This window comes from Marmota marmota, unplaced genomic scaffold (assembly GCF_001458135.2).
Source record: "Marmota marmota marmota unplaced genomic scaffold, marMar, whole genome shotgun sequence".
Classification (NCBI taxonomy): Eukaryota; Metazoa; Chordata; class Mammalia; order Rodentia; family Sciuridae; genus Marmota; species Marmota marmota.
The window spans coordinates 11,938,026-11,956,254 of record NW_025999968.1 but is presented as its reverse complement, the minus strand read 5'-3'; positions in this window follow the sequence as shown (position 1 = coordinate 11,956,254).

Genomic DNA, 18,229 nt, shown 5'->3' with positions numbered 1-18,229 from the left:
TCTTGCTTTACGCACTTTTGTGCCATTAGAAGTTTTGGTAAGCAAACATTCCCTTTATTTAAAAATACATCAATTATTCTTTTTTTAAAAAAATGTCTTAATTGTTGATTGACCTTTATTTATTTACTCATATGTGGTGCTGAGAATCGAACACAGTGCCTCACGCATGCTAGGCAAGCACTCTACCACTGAGCCACAACCTCAACCCAAATCAGTCATTTTTATTTTTTTGGCAGGGTGTGGGTACCAGGGATTGAACCCAGGGGCACTCAACCACTGAGCCACATCCCCAGCCCTATACCAAAATGTATGCCAAACCCTTCAAAAGGAATGATACTTGATATTTACTGGGTCATGGAAGCTATGGATCTGCTCCTCAGGAAAAAAAAAAAAATACACACTTAAAAACTGCTCCCTAAAGCACATCCAAATTCAGAGACCTCAAAGTAGCAAAAGAAAAGACTGCAGACAAAAGAGTATCTATCAAAGTTTGTCCCCCCGCCCAGGTGCTTTAGTGCACATGACCCATGTTCAACAAGGAACTCATCAGGGCAAACAGGCAGATGAATCATATAGTGCCCTTTGGGAACTGTGCCTTCCTTGATTATCATTTGTGATGACAGAGGAAACTGAGTAGTCTCCAAAGAAGTGCTGCTGCTGCTGCTGCTGCTGCTGAGGACTGTCTCCATTCAATTCAACATGTCACTGTTATGGTTTGCATTTGAAATGTCCCCCAAAGCCTATATGCTAAAGGCGTGGTTGTCTAGCCCATGATTCTAATGGAAGGTGGTGGAAGCTTTAAAGAGGTGGGGCCTAGTGGAAGGTAGTTAGGTCATTGGGGATATGCTCTAGAAGGGACTATTGGGACCCTGGCCCCTTCCTCTCTCTTTTTCTTCTCTTTAGCTCTACATTCTGGCTGTCATAAGGTGGGAACTTTTGCTCTACCACATACTTCCACCATGATGTTCTGCCTTGCCGCAGGCCCAAAACAATGGGGTTAAACAACCACAGACTGAAACCTCTGAAACCATGAACCAAAATAAATGTTTTTTTCTTTTAATTACTTCTCTCATGCATTTTGTCACATGACCAAAAGCCATAATCCAGGCCAGAAAAAACAACATATTTCCTCCACATTTCTCAACATGTCAACGTTTCCAAAATGATAATTTGACCACCATAGGGTATTTTCTACTTTGGAAAATTAGAAGAAAGGGAAGAAGACAGGGTAATTGGTGGGGGTGGGGGGCTCACAGTATTGAGCATCTGTATGTGCTAGGTACTCTATATATGATGGCACTTTTTAAATTTATATTTTTATTACTATTTTAATTGTACATATTTATGGGGCATAATGTGATAAATTGATACATGGATACAGTGTGCAATAATCAAATCAGGGTGGTTGCTTTGCCATTTCCTTAAGTATTTTTTAAACTTTTTTATTAACATGGAATAATTCCACATATTTATGAGGTACAGTGTGATATTTCAACACATGTATATAATGAGCACTGATCAAATCAAGGCAATTAATGTTTCCATATCCTTATCATTGATTTGTGTCTGGAGTCTTTGAGCTGATTAGTGCTTATAACAAATCTGTAAAGGCAATTAAATTATCTATATTTTCCAGGAAAGGAAATAGAAACATTTATCTAGATTTTCCTCCTTTGTGTCAAGACGAAGCCTTCATAAGAGTAATACTGAATAGTAAATATTGATCTGTAAACATGTTTATTATTTCATGTTTCCCTATCAGCTTTGCTCCTGCTGCTGGAAACTTCTTTCTATATCTGTTATTGACTTGAAGACTTAGCTTAAGCACTGCCTTCCCAGATAAGCACTCCTCAATGCCTCCCCTCAGGCCCAATTCACACTACTTCATTTTCAGTTCCATAGGACCCTAACTTTCTATATAGTTCCATTACACAGGTTGAGTATTCCTTATCCAAAATGCTTAGGGCCAGAAGTGTTTCAGATTTTGGATTTTACAGACCTTGGAACATTTACAAATATAATTAATGTCATAAGGATGGAACACAAGTCAATTTTTTTTATGTTTCACATATACTTAATACACACAACCTGAAAGAAATTCTACACACATTTGTCATGTGTTTAACTGTGACCCCTTGTGGCATCATGTCGGTGCTTAGAAACTCTGGGATGTGGGAATATTTCAGATTTCAGAATTTAAGATTAGGGTACTCAACCAGATCACTACTATAATTGCTGACTTGTTTGTCAACTACCCATGTCATCCTTAGAGAAAATGATAACAGAAAAATACCATGTCCCTGAAATATCCCTTTCCAGTTCCCAGAACAATGACAGTGGGCTTGGGCTGAAATATGCAGACATGAATTATCTTGAAGAACACTGACTTTTTATCATTCATCCTGGGAATTAGGGCGGGTTAGTGTTATCTGTAGAAAGCTGCTTTCCTGCATGCACACCAGTTCCTTGGAATCCTGGTCATAAGATGGGACAAAGCATGCTCCTAAAGAAGAAGCTGGTTTGCATCAAATTGCTTCTTTGAGATGTCCCTAGAATAAGTAGTTCATAATCCTTAAGCATCCAGGAATCCACATACACCCCCATGTAATGAGCTGAGCTCACCATGAATGCCAAATTATCATTCCTACTTCTCTTAGCTTTTGTTCAGATGGTGCTGTGGTGTGAAATGTGATAGAGAATAGAGGCCTCCAACAGAGTGCATCTCTACTCTGCATGGCATTGAAACTCAGCTGCTACCAGTGGTACCACCATGCTGAGTCCTATGTCCCCAAGAAAAGTCTGGGGACTTGCATGAGGCAAGAAGAAGCTATTGCAAGGTTATAAACAAAATACTGATTAGGTCAGTGTTTGAAATATTTTAACTGTATTACCATTATTATTGTTATTACTACTGTCACCTCTACAATAATGTGTTCTCATACACATTTACATGTGCCTCTAGAATTGGGGAAAGAAAGTGCAATTACAGCTGTTATGCATGAATGTAGGCATAAACTTGAGTAAGCATGTGGAAATGTATTAGAAGGTTAGAGCAGTATCTGTCATGTGTGTAATGAAGGGACAAAAACTGACAAGTGATTGAAAAAATTAAAAAGTATTTGTTCCATACCTATTACATGCAAAGGGTTGTGCCAGGTGCTATTGCACCTACTTACCCAAAGATATCAAGAGAAATTTTGTTGGTTTCTTGGTTCAAAACTCTGGGGAATTTTTTTTTAGGAACATCAGCACTAAGTTAGGTCCTCAAATTACCTGCTTCGTTTTTTAAGACAGTTAGCAGACTCATACATAATTAAAATGTAAAGAATCACTTTCTATTTTTATATAGAATATACATTTTCAGGGACCAAAGAATTAATATTTATTCTCTATGGCATTGATTTTTAAGTGTTGCAGCATTTGGATAATCCAATGATTAATCACAAGGTTGTTTGGAGAGCACATATCCAAAAAGAAACAGAATTGTTAATTTTAAAGAGTATTGACACTTTTTGAACCATGTCTGTTCCCAAATTGTCTACAGACCAAATCTACTCAAGCTTGTAATACACAGGATCTCTTCCTTGAACATAGATCTCAGCTTCTTATATTCAAACATCTTTTGTTAAAAACAACCACAAATACAATTACATCATGCAAGTTCAGTTGCAGAACAATTAAATTATAATTTTCATTTATATTGTCATTTTGTCTCCTTGAGGACATAAATCTGTTCAACTTTATTGGACTTACACATTGTCAGACTCTTTAATAGGAACACATTTGAAAATTAACTCTTAAAATGGATAATTACCACTGATTCAGTTACTTATTCTTTTTAATATATATGTTTTAGTTGTGGATGAAACTTTATTTTATTTATTTATTTTTATGTGGTGCTAAGAATGGAACCCAATGCCTCACACATGCTAGGTAAGTGCTCTACCACTGAGCCCCAGCACCAGCCCCTCAGTTAATTCTTTTTTAAAAAAATACCTTTATTTTGTTTATTTATTTTTAGGTGGTGCTAAGGATTGAACCCAGTGCCTCACATGTGTGAGGCAAGCACTTTACCGCTGAGCCACAACCCCAGGCCCCCTCAGTTAATTCTTTTAATAAGCATTTGCTGAGTGTTATAGTTTGGATCTTAAATGGTTCCCTAAAGGCTCATGTGCAAAAGGCTTGGTTCAGCCTGTGACATTATAGAAAAGTGGTAGAATCTTTAGGAGTAGGGGTCTAGTGGAGGAAGTTAGGTCATTGGGGGCATGCCCTTGAAAAAACTATTGAGACCCTAGCCCCTTCCTCTCTCTTTGCTTCCTGATTTCCATGAGTTGAGCAACTTAGTCCATTCACATGTTCCCTGCTATGATGTAATCGGGCACAGGCCCAAAAGCTATAGAGCCAGCTGACTAAAACCAAGAAACCATGAATCAAAACAAACCTTTCCTCTTTTAAGTTTATTTTTCTCAGGTATTTAGTCACATTAACAGACTAACTGACTAATATGCTTAGTATATGTGTAGGATATTGTTCTAGGTACCAAATTTCAAGCAAAGTTGTTGTAGGAGAGGCACACAGGTTGCAGGTAAATAAAAGTCAGTGTTGTCAGGGCTGTGGTAGAAAGAAGTACCTCAGAAGTACAGATAATCAGACATGAGAGGTCATAAAACTTTCTTCATTTTGAGGAAGCAGTATACAATAAGTAGCTGAAAAATTATGCTGTGCTCATCCCTAGTAGCAAATTTTTAAAAAATAAGTTTTTGTTCAATGGAAATATTTTTCTAATTTTGATCCCCATAGATAGTTGCCAGGGAATATATCAAGAACAGCAAAACCACTGTTCACTCCCAGTTTTACAATTTAATCAAGGTAATAAATATACACATAAAATGATACATTGGCACATAAAACTTGAGATACAGACTTATATCTATTACTTATTAGTTGTTTGATTTTGGACAAATTAGTATACAAAGTCCTCAAGACCAACACCTGTAGAATCCATAATAATAGCATATTTCACAGGTTTGCTATATAAAGATATACTGAAATACTGTAAGTAAAGCATTAGCTCTAGCCAAAGGGCTCAAAAAAAAAACTGTTAGCTCTTACAAAAACATTATTACCATGATTAATCTCTTAGTTAGTGCACAAATATTCAAAAGAACAAGCTATAATTTCTTCCTGTAGGTGATGGGGAGTCACCAAAATATTTTGTTCAATAACATAAAGTGACCAAAGCAGTGCTTTATGAGAAAAATTGGGAAGGGAGAGATAATTTAGATGAACCAGTTGGAATATGATTTCTTTTTTTTTTATTGATCTCAGATGTATTTTAAATATGAAGTAATTTTGTTATTAACAAAGTTCAGGTTCAAAATGATAGCCCCAATCATCAAAGCAAACTTGTTTCCATCCTGAAGCAATACTTATTTACATTAAGAGGATAAGAAATAGGGAAGCATTTACCCTTATAAATTGAAATCTCTCTAATTTTAAAATTTATTGTTTTTCTATAACCTGGCTGCACAGCAATAATGACATACCTTGGCAGCCCAACAAAAAGACAGGAAAAACTTTGAAGGATAAATAAACAAGTGATATTCTGAATCTAAGTATTGGTTACGGTCCTAATCTAAAAAAAAAAAAGTTCCCAGACCACATTTTCTTGATGAGTACTTAAATCTGAATTCAAGTTATGAAATTCCAGAGATTCATACATTCTCCCAGGTATTTTAACAACTAAAAATGGTACTTTGCTTTTGAGCATTAAATAGTTGATGCTCATAATAACATAGATAGGCATTTCTATATCAAAGTTCATGGCTGAATTATTCATAATAGCCAAAAGATGGACACAACCCAAATGCTCACCAATAAATGAAAAGTTAAAGTAAATGTATATATGGCTGGGGTTGTGGCTCAGTGGTGGAGCACTTGCCTAGCATGTGTGAGGCCCTGGGTTCTATCCTCAGCACCACATATAAATAAATAAATAAATAAATAAATAAATAAATAAATAAATGTATAGTGTCCATCTACAACTAAAAAATATATTTAAAAAAACTATATAGATACATAGATGCACACACACATACATACAATGGAATATTATTCAGCCTTAAAAGGGAATGGAATTGTGACATATACTACAACCTGGATGAACTTGGGAAGAAGCATCAAGCTAAGTCAGATAAGCCAGACATAAAAAGGCAAATTCTGCATGATTACATGTATATGAAGTTCCCAGAGTAGTGAAATTCATAGAGTCTGGTATTGGCTACCAGGAGTAGAATACATGGAAATATAAGGAGTTATTATTTAATGAGTACAAAGTTTCAGCTTGGGATGATTTAAAAAAAAGATGGATGGTGGTAATGGTTGTACAACAATATGAATGTACTTCATGCTACTAAACTGTACACTTAAGACTGGTTAAAATTGTAAATTCTATGTTATGTATATTTTACCACCACCACAGGAACAAAAGTGTGGGGCTGGAATGTGAATACAGAAGACCATGGTAGAGTGCTTGCCTACCATGTGCAAGCCCCTGGGTCCAATCCCTGATAACACACACACACACACACACACACAGTGGCTCTGATACTCTGAGAAACATGTTAATCTAAACAATAGAAAGGTTAAGTCTTGCCAATCTGTTTAGCCTAGTGGCTCAGCCAAATGAGATGCCTTGGGTCACACACCAACAGTTGGTTTTTCCAATGGCAGAAATGAAGAGGGAAAAGTACATATAATCATAGACATCAAAATAATAATGGGACTGGGGTTGTAGCTCAGTGATGCTCTCCTTACATGTAGAAGGCACTGGGTTCTATCCTCAGCACCATGTAAAAATAAAATAAAGATATTATGTCTATCTACAACTAAAGTAAATATTTTTTAAAAAATCATAATGGTAGTACAATGACTCACAGATCTCTGCTTTGCATCTGCCCTGGGTGACAATAAAGGAAAAAGAGAAAGAAAGTCACTTTTCCACTCAAAGCAACCCCTCACCTTGGCTTTCCACTGAATGACAAAGAAAATGAAAAGCATTGCCAGTCTTTGACCTAAGTCCAAAACCACAACAGGTGCTCCACAGACACTCTTACTGATATATGAGGGACTTGAATCATATAATATGCTTCTATCAATTAAAATTTCCTCAAGTGGATGCTATATTTCAGCACTATGCTAGTTGGAATGTGAATACAGAAGACCTATAAAACATGGTCCCTGTGTTTTAAAATCATGTAATCTACTTGAGGGGACAGACTCTTATAATGATATAATAATGACAATATAAGACAAGATATAATTAGGTACTAAATTGTATAGTGCAGATTATAAGTACTCTAGGAGGTCATAAAAATGTCTAACATCCTGTAGAAATGAATAATGGGTCAGGAAATCTTCACTTACCAAGCACTTGTAGGAGCAAGCAGAGATGCTATAAAGCAGACTGACGTCTTTTAAAAATAGCCATTATGATTTTATGTGTAATACACCTCTACCAAATAGTCTGTTTCTTTTCTTCTGGATTTGCTTTTTTTCTCAGCCCTTTACAAATAATTAGAAAGTGTCTCAAAGGGAAATAAATAAACGTTCCAACACCATTGGAAAGAACATATAAATTACTATAAAACAGAGGTACTCGGTGAAAATTAGGGAGTCAGCCTTCATAAAAATAAATCTTTCCCTCAAAGATTGATTTGTTCATACAAAAACAAGAAAAAATAGCTATACTGACCCTCTCCTTCCCACATGAAGGCTAATAAGATCCAATGAAAATTTTATTCATTTAGCATCAGAATTCAGACTATCTGCTTTAAAATGGGAACTCCACCTCACTCTGCAAGGCACAGATCAAAATAGACATAGATTTTTATTTCTATGAACATTCAAACTTGGAGTGTACATGTCATGTTTTCTGGCCAACCTCAAACATTAAATGATGTACAGTTCTGTAGCTTAGCAGTGAACTGAAGAAGTAAAGCATTAAATTCTATTTCCTAGACTGCCACTCACTATAATCCCTCTCCTTGCTTTCTTCATTCTTTTATCCTAACTAGTTATCAAACATATCCAGCTCTATCAAAATTCAGTAAATAGAGAGCAACTTGGTATTTTTCTGCATAATACTAGCAAGACCGGAGGTGTTTTGGGTAATCGATAGTGGCAAAACTACCCCAATACCTCATGGTTTTAAATGACCCTTTTGTTTCACTCACGATTTTGTACATCAGGAGTTCAAGGAAAGCTTGGCTTGATGGTTTGCCTCTGTTGCACTTTGTACCACTTTTTAGCTAAGACCAGAGAATTAATGTTCACAATACCTGCTTATACTCTATGGTACTTTGTAATCATCCTCCACGCAGTGCCAGGACCAGGTAGAGGCAAGATAAATGCCTTGGGTGCAAAACTTAAGGACCTATTCACCTGACAGTGTCTCTCAAAATTTGTACCTTGGGTACTTCTTTTGCCTCACTCTAGTCTTGGCCTTGCCTTCAGGGTCTCTCCACCTTGCTCTATAGCTCAGATCTTACAGCATGGTGGTCTCAAGACAAGAAAGGGGCAGAGAAGGTTTATGTGCCTTAGTCCATTTTCTGCTGCTATAACAAAATGATATAGACTAAGTAATTTATAAAGAGAAAAAGGTTATTTCTAAGAGTTCCAGGGTTTGAGAAGTCCTAGGGCATTTAGTGAAAGCCTTCAGGCTGCATCATGGACAATCCACTCTTAGGATAACTGAGCCACTCCATGATGACTACGTTAATTCACTCACTGAAGTCCCTCCCTTCATGACCCAGTCACCTCTCACTAGGCCTCATTTCCCAACATTGCTTCTTGGGAATCAAGTTCCCATCACACAAATTAGGTGGACATATTCAAACCATGATAGCATAGAACTGGCAAGGTATCACTTTCACCATATTCTGTTGGTCAAAGCATTACTGGATCTGACCAGATTCACAGATAAAGAAATAGACACTACCTACCGATGATAGTATGAAAGATTTCACTGTAGAAGAGCAAGTGGTAAGAGACACATTGCTGTAACCATCTTTGGAAAATACATTCTTCCATATCTTCCCTTATAAACTTGCCTTCACTTTATTCCTGGGCCACTGTAATATTCTCTTCATTAATATGCTAGCAGGCAAACCTCATTCTCAGTTTGCCCTTCAACCGTGTGGAACGCTGGGTTCTCTCTCCTCCAGCAAGGAGGTCCATGGAACAGGGTAGAGGAGAATGTGGCTGCAGAGTCACTAATCAAGACTTGCAAAGACCAAGCAGAAAGCAGGTCTGATTTTATTGTGCAGTTATCATGTATATCTACTCAGGCAGTAGCTAAGGAGATTACAGGCAGCCACCAATACAATTTCTGGCTAACTGTCCTTGCAGCGACCAGTAGAGGAGTGAGCCGTGGAGCAAGTGCAGGGACTGCAACACGCAGCCTCACTCCCAGGGCTGTGTCTATGGGGTAAGCAGTTTGCTGCTCACATGCCTAGCACAGGGAAGTGGTTTGCCACTCAGACACCCTTAACGTATGCCAGGTATGCAGTACTCCATGCATTTGTCCCCACGTGGAACCACTAGACCCTCTTGTAATAACTATCTAGTACCCATGCTTAAAGTTTCCAGCAGTCCCCCTTTCTTATAAATAAAGCCCACACTCATGATTTGATGCAATTCCACCTGTTATGGGGTCAAGTGTGTCTCCTAAAAAGGTAAGTTCTCATCCTGGCCCCTTGCTACCATTTAAATATGTCCTCTCCAAAATTCAAGTGCCACTAATATGAAAGTATCAAGAGGTAGATCCTCTAAGAGGCAATTAGATGAATCTTCCCTTCCATATGGCATTAGGTGCCCTGATAAAAGGGCTTGAAGAAGTAATTTATCCTTTCTTTTCCCTTCTGCCTCTGTCCTGTGTGGGCACAGCATTTCTCCCCTCTGCAAGATGTCACCTCGGAAGTAGATAATCAGACCCTCATCAGACACCAAACCTGCTGTTGCTTTAATCTCAGATTTCCTAGCCTCCAGAGTGATGAGAAATAAATTTTTTGTTTCTTAAAAATTATCCAGCATGTGGCTTTTTATTTATCAGCATAAATAGCCTGACGTCCATGGAAATATGGTCTTGGAAATATGGTCTTTGTAGGTGTAATCAAGTTAATGTGAAGTCATACTGGAGTAGGTCAGGACCTAATCCAATGAGTGGTGTCTTCATAAATAAAAGGGGAGAGATGTAGACACAGAGATACACAGAAAAGAAAGCCTTTGAAAACAAAGGCAGACATAGTGACACATATGTTCAGCAAAGAACCCCAGAGATTGCCACCAGCCACCAAAGCCAGCAAGAGACAAGGAAGAATTCCTCCCTGCAGCCTTCAGAGGGTGAACCATCCTGGCAACACCTTGATATTGGACTTCCAGCCTCTTGACTTCAAGAGAACAAATTTCTATTGTTCTAAGCCACAAAGTTTGAGGTAATTAGTTATGGCAGCCCTGAGAAACGAATATACCACTTATCCAATTCTACCGCCCTTCCCCATGCTTCCAAACATTTCACTCTTTACTCAGAAATCTTTTCCCTGTCTTTATCTTCCAATTGATTACTACACCTTTGTTCTTTCATTCTGCTATGAGACACAAAGCAAAGCAGTATATACACCTATAAACTGTGGCTGTGTTAATCTGGCATCTTCTAGTGTTCTACTTTGCAGAGCTTCTTGTCCCAAATGCTGTTTCAGAGTACACCTGGTACAAGAGTTTCGTGCATTTGTTAAGAAAAAAAAATTAAAAAGCAGGTAAACAGATATTAAGGATTTTTCGTAAGTGTTTGGTGTCACAATCTTTGTTAATCAAAAGATAAAAAATTAAGTGAGATAGTTATTTATAGAAACATCATGGAAAGAAAACTACAGAAGTCACTCTTTGGCTACCCATAACTTAGCTGTCCGTCACTGTAGGAATTATAGTCACTTTAATTAACTGAACCAAAAATGTCTTCTAAATGAAAATTAAATAACCTAAAGCTCTAGCAAGGTTGCCCTCACTATTGTTCCCAGTTTGATTTTTGGAAACAGTATATGATAAACTCCTCAAGGAGTCAGAGAATTCATCTATCCTTTTCCAAAACAATATCTTATATGGCAATCTGTGCAAAATAAATATAATTTTTTAAATAACAGTAGGGATGAGACATCTTGTAATACATATTAGTCAGATGGTTATGAATATAATCATGCCTGTATCTAGGATGCAGGAAGCAATCACCCATGACCTGGCAGGCGTTCAGGGCAGTGAGCAAGAGGGTGAAGAAGCCTGAGAAACAGTAAAGGAACACAGCAATATTTAACTTTGAAAACAGAAGTTTCAGAATGAACTCAATTAATTTCCCATATACGAAAGCCTTTTCTAGTAAAGAATCACATTACTTCTTTGTGCCCCAAAGAAAACTCTAAATCAAAAAGTAAAAATTTGAGCTGAGGTTGTGGCTCAGTGGTAGAGAACCTGCCTAGCATGTGTGAGGCACTGGGTTCAATTCTCAGCACCATGTAAAAACAAATAAATAAAATAAAGGTATTGTGTTTATCTACAACTAAAAACTATTTTTTTAAAAAAAAAGTAAAAATTTTTGGAAGACAAGTTTTGAATAATCATGAGAGATTTCTAAAAATAAAGTTAAGAATCCTGAGTTTCCCCTGGAAATAAATGTTGATACAAAGACTTGTAACTTTGCAGCAAGTATATTTTATTTACCTTTGGAGTCCTAGTCCAGGGTACAGTTCTATGATATAACTGAATAATATATTTTATAAATATAGAGAAATTCAAGTACCTGATGGTGGTTTAGATTAAATGGTTCCTTCCGAACCTAGGAAGTGCGTACTATTATATCAGGCATTACAAATTACCCAGGATTTTAGGATACCAAAAGAAGCTTGATTATGAATCACTAATTTTACATTTCAATGTGTCATAGAGTCATAATTTTGGTTATGCGGGATTTGTAGTCCTTGCAAAAGTACAGCAGAAAACTGTACATCTTGTTAGGGACATTATAGGTGGTACTGTGCAGTAATTAAGTATAAAATGTAAAGCAACAATTTTCAAAGGTATATATTTATACGAACAGTATTAATCCCTCTAAAGTTTTCCTTATTTAAGGCAAAAGTGAGCTTAAATTTATCAAACCTTGTCACAGGCCTTGTGCTCAGAACTTTCATAATCATTCAGAAGTATTTTCTGAATGCTGTGTTGCAGGCCTATCTAATGTGTAAGCAATTTCATAAGGTAGGTAATAACAACTCCACCTGAAGGCTGCTATGGCTTGGATGTTGGGTGTCCCCAAAAGACCATTCATGAAGGCCTGGTCCTCAGAGTGGTCATATTTGGAAGTGCCCTGGGTCTTTAAGATGTGGAGTCAAACGAGAAGCCATTAGGTCACTAGGGGTGTGCCTCAAAGAGGATTGTGGGACCCCAGTCTCTCTTGCTCTCTCTGCTTCAGTTCAAGATGTGACCATTTATTCCCACATGCACTCTCCCCATGATATGCCACTCCCCTAACCAGAAGGCAAACTAATGGGATCACACAATCTCAGACTTTGAACCTCAAAAACTGTAAACCAAAGAAAAATTTTCTCTTTTTAAGTTAGCTGCCTCAGATATTTTATTGCAGTTACACAAAGCTAATTTTAAAAAGGAATTATGTAATTTATCCAAGTTCAGACCATCACTAAACCATATCAAGCCTTTGTGCAAATTTTAAAAACAACATATCCCTTTTTCAAGACATTTTGCTTCTCTTTGCCATATAAAATATGTCTTGATATACTGATATTATTAAAATGAAAAATTTTACTGCCCATAAAATTGTCTCAACAAACATTCAAATATGTAATGCCTGATATAATAGTATGCACTTTAGATGTGGATTTCTTTTTGCAGTGCAGTTTACTCAACAGTAGATGACATCCTGCAATAACTGTGAAGCCAGACATTTTGTTCTAGTACCATTACTTCTACTCTAAATGAAAATGACCAGGAATTTCACATGAATTGCATAAACTTCTGGCAATATATGAATACTATCTCCTTTCAGCACTGTTTTCTACTCAACACACAAGTAAAAAGTATTTATGTGGACATAAACCCACTGAATACATAGAAAGCAACTAATGCTGGATGCTATGAAGGATTTCTTAGAGAACTCATTGTCACTGTCTCCCCAGCACAAGCCTTATTTTACCTACCAAGCAAATTGGAAAATATTCTCAAGATTAGTATAAAGTAGTTGTTCAACCCAACACTCAATCTAACCTGAACATTCAATTATTACAAAATATGACTTGAATCATATTTCATTATATTAAGGTATTTCAGATCAATATTCAGTCTAATTCTGGGTGAAAGATACAACAGAGTTTTATAAAGGTTTTGCCTTATTCTAGAAGATATCCTACAGTGTGAAATGGCGTTAGCACCTAACAAAGACATCTCTGAAAGAGCAACGCCTGTGCATGTGTTGCTCTGTTTATCCAGTCCATCCTTTTTGGATCTAAGTCTGTTGCAGGTTTTGTACTAGATGCTGAGGACACAGTGAAGACCAAATCTAGACCCTGCTCTGCTCTATCTGAGCAGGGGAGCTATACATAATGAGTTCCAGTTTTTAAGGTAGATAATTTGAGACAAACGTTAACTTCTTCAACAGTTTTAAACCTCCACCCTGCACTAACCAAGGCTCCTATAAGACATTTTACTAAAATGTTAAACAACTTACTCACCTTTGCTTTTAATTCTGTTTTGGACTTTTTTATTATTCATCTCACATTCTATTATAAACATCTTGGAGATGAGGACACAGTTGGTGCTGATTCTAATCAGCACCTGACCTAGCACCCTACACAATGAAGCCTTGACAGCATGCTTCCTGGTAATCATATTAGACAGTGAGCCACCTCACATCAAAACTCAAATGTTGTCCCTTTTTAAAAATATGTTTAGGCATGTTTTATATTCAGAAAATCACAAAATATGAGAATTAAAACAGGCCTTAAAATTATTGTCAACATATTTCTTCAACCCTGTGAGCTTCCACTATACTAACTCCCACCACTACAATTTAACTGAAAATAATTCCAAGCTTTCTATATGAATCCCTGGAATTTTAGAAGGGTATAGAATAGTCTGTGACTATAACGCTATAGTATATCACATAGTACACCTCTAGAGGAGACTCACTTCTTAATGACTTAATGAAATTTTGCAATCATTTATAGTTACAGTTTTGTTAGAGATTGGTGTTGGTAGTTTGTTTGAGATCAGTGTATAATTTAAAACAATTAAATAGGAGCAACTTGGGTTGCAACAATTAAAAAGGCAAAAACAGATTTCAATAAGCTATGAAAAGAGTGGTAAATCCATTCTTCATTATTCTAAAAGAATAACTAAGTTTCCTTTTGAAAAACGGGCCTCATTCATCTGTTCTCTGGAACTTAAGAAAAAACACAAGTTTCCACCCTATTTTTAAAAAGCATACACACACAGATCTGATAAGGAATGGAACACACAGAAATGTAAAAAATCAACATATATTAGTAACATAAGAAAGCCATTAGAAAGCAACTTCCTCAGGTAATTACAGGGCAGAACTTTGTATTCTTTTTTTAAAAAATATCTTTATTTTGTTTATTTATTTTTATGTGGTGCTGAGGATTGAACCCAGTGCCTTACATGTGCGAGGTAGGCGCTCTGCCACTGAGCCACAGTCACAGCCCCAGAATTTTGTATTTTTATAGCTTTTTTATTAACAAAATTTCTCATTGCCCTCAAGAATATGTAAAAAACCTCAAATATCCCTAATTCTTCCTTTTCTCTATTAAAATTAAATATGTATCTGATTGCTTAGGAGACTTAAATTTGTGCCTTTGAAGTAGAGACTTCAGACATTTTAGAAATGACACTGTTAGTGGTATGTATGGCAAAAAAACTAAAACTCTCAGCAGCAGTTCAGATTGCATTTATAGGTTTACCATAATGGGAATGCATTTAATTTTCTGAATATTAAAAAGCGCTTCTCTAATTGTGTCCCTCACAAAGTGTCCGAGCACAAACAAAATGCTGAAGCAAGACCCTAGTTTCTAGACTGCTTTTACAGATCCTCTGTACCTTTACTCCTTAATCCCACTGGAAACTAAGAATTAGCTAGCAGTCCATGGGTGACAGAGTTCTGAAACTGGAAGCACTTAACACTAACTCCCATGCTCAAATATACACATTTGCACATAGTGAACTTCCATCTAGGACATAGCCCCTGACACCTCTTTAAACATTGCAGAATGGACCAGTAAATCAGCTCCACAGATTTTGTGTGGCTGCTCCATTTCTAAAGCTCTAACCTATATCATAATGGTCCTGAGACACTTGCATTCATTTTCTCCTCTTTTTGCACATTTTGCCCTCCATTTTCTCTGTGCGCTCCCTGCTCTGTCTTTGTCAATTTATCTCTGAGCTACTTCAATTACCTTGGACTCTGCTAACCTCACAAACTTAAAAATGAAACTAGATTCGTCAGAGAAAAACGGAATCACATTCCTTTCACCCTATCAAGGAGTAGAAAAAAAAACTACTTTGGAATTTACTTAATATTCGGCGTTTTAGAAAGCAATTCCTTAAATTATTCTGTTTAAACTACTTCTCCAACTTTCTCCAAAAGCAGTGCTAAAATGTGCAGTTAGGAAAGCCTAAATTTCTGTAGAGTCAGTGCTTCCATGTGAACAGCAGGGGGCAATAGCGCACCGAGAAAAGCAACCAACACCCCACAATCACCACCACCCCCTTCAGCTACCCGGCTCTGGGAAACACTGTTGAATTGCTGCACCGGGTCTGTGTGCGCCCGCCAGCGAGATGATCTCAGCTCTCAGATGAAGTCTTTTGTTTTGTGTCCTATTTTACAATGCATGGTTCAGTTTTCTATAGGAGTTGTGACTTGGTTAGATAGTATTTCACTGTGACAGCTTGCTTAAGAAAAAGAAAGGTAAGGGGAAAAAGGGAAAAATGAAAGATAAAATGGTCCCAAATGAAACAGAAGACAAAAAAAGAAGTAATCCTGCATATAGATAGTAAAGTTTGTTCTTTCTCTCTTCCCATCCTGTACACTGATTTTCTGAATTACAGATTAAATTAATCTTTGTTCCTCCCTCACTCTCACACACACTCATTTCATTTTTTCTGTAAAAACTTAGATTTCTTCTTTAAAAAGTTTTTTAAAAAATCTAAGGAGAATATATGTCTTTTCCAAACAATTACAAAAAAAAAAATTCTGTCATTTTCTGGCCTTTAATCAAGTTTCCGAGTATAATGTTTTTATGCATTCTCAACATTTATTCAAATACATTTCATTGATTCTTGTGTTGCAACAGAAATTTTCCTTGTAAACACATAACTTCAGATAAATAGCCAAAAGCTATAACGGTGATCTGTATCTGAAGTGTTTGGAGGTAGAATTCATAGCACAAACTGAAACATCAAAAATTTGAAGAATATATTCACAGATAAGTGCAATGGTATGGATTTGGAAAGGTGTTTAGTAATATAACTTTTGAAATCAGAAATACGAAACCACTTTGCTGTATTGTTTGAGTGCATCCCAGAATACAATGTCCACAAGCCTGGCCTTCTGGCCTTTCCTCCCACTATCATAAGAGAAATTCCTAGTCACACCAGTCAGCTCCCTTCCTGTTCTTGACAACACACCGGGTATTCTTGTGCCCTGGGGCTTTTCCCCAAGTTATTCTTTCCTCAAGAACAATCTGACCTCAGTCATCCAAATGAGTTATCCTTCATCTACTCTAAGTGTTTGTGCAAAAGTCATGTTTTCAGTGAGACCTTCCCTGATCACCTATTTAAAATGGAATTTTCCCCTTAACATATCCTATCCCTCCCTTTCTTCTTTGTTTTCCTCCATAGCACTTATCACCATCTAATATGCCATTTATTACATGTTAATATAATTTATGAGATAACAGACCAAATATAATAGCCAATAGAAGGCTTAACCCCATTATTTAAAGGGGAAAAAAAACTAGGTTAATCCCAAAGGAAAACTTAACTGCTATATGTCAAAGACAAGACATACATAAAGCAAAACAATTAAGAAATGGTATGAATGAATAAGAGAAAGGATGGACAAAGGTATAACAAGAAAAAGCAAATTTAAAAGGAAAATAAATCAAGATTTTTGAAATCCAAGAAAGAAGAGTGGAGACAAAAAACCATTACTAACACACATGCACAAACCTTATAATGCTACAATTCAAATGAAAACAAAATATTTATGGAAAGGTATTCATAAAATAACATAGCAGTCACTTTTCTTAGTGAAAATTATGAGATAGTAAAAAAATTGAAATATGCAAATAACAGGCTCTTAATCCAAGACAAAAAATTTATTAAAAGTGACTCCATAATTTACATATGACTACTTCAATAAATTATATTTAATAATATTATCTATTAATAGTATGATAGGCTAGGGGTATAGTTTACAGGTAGAACACTTGCTAAGCATGCACAGGGCCCTAAATGCAATCCCTAGCAACACACACACACACACACACCATTATGATAAAACTAGCAATTTATGACTATCAAAACATGAGAAAGTCTTCTCACCTTGAAATTTTGAATTTTTCTATTAAATGGAGCTTGAATCAAATGAAAATATCAACTGATATTGAGAAAATCTAGAAAAAAATTAAAATGTAGCATCAGATTCTACAAAATACAGCAAAAAAACATTTAGAACAAAATTCAAAGACGTGTTTATAGCAATAAAAATTAGAGGATTAAATAAATGAATTAAATATTCCACTTGCTTTTTCCCCCCACTTTGGATTTAATTTCCTTTTAATTAAGCAAACCTAGATTTGAAAACAGCATGAATCAAACCTAGTTACATTCAACTACACTTAGAATTGTTACTAGTAGTTGTAATATTATGAAGAAAAGTAAATAATCACGTTAGAATCATTGGAATCACGCTTCTCAGCATAAGAGAGAAAAGGTGCGAAACAAAATCAAATAAGTAAAAATCATATAGTCTTTCATTAAAATTTAAATCGTATAACAAATTCTTGCTTTTTCTTTTAAAAACTACATAGTTTCTAGATCTTGTATTTAAAAGGCTGAGAAGTAACCACAAGCCATTTAGCCATGAGCA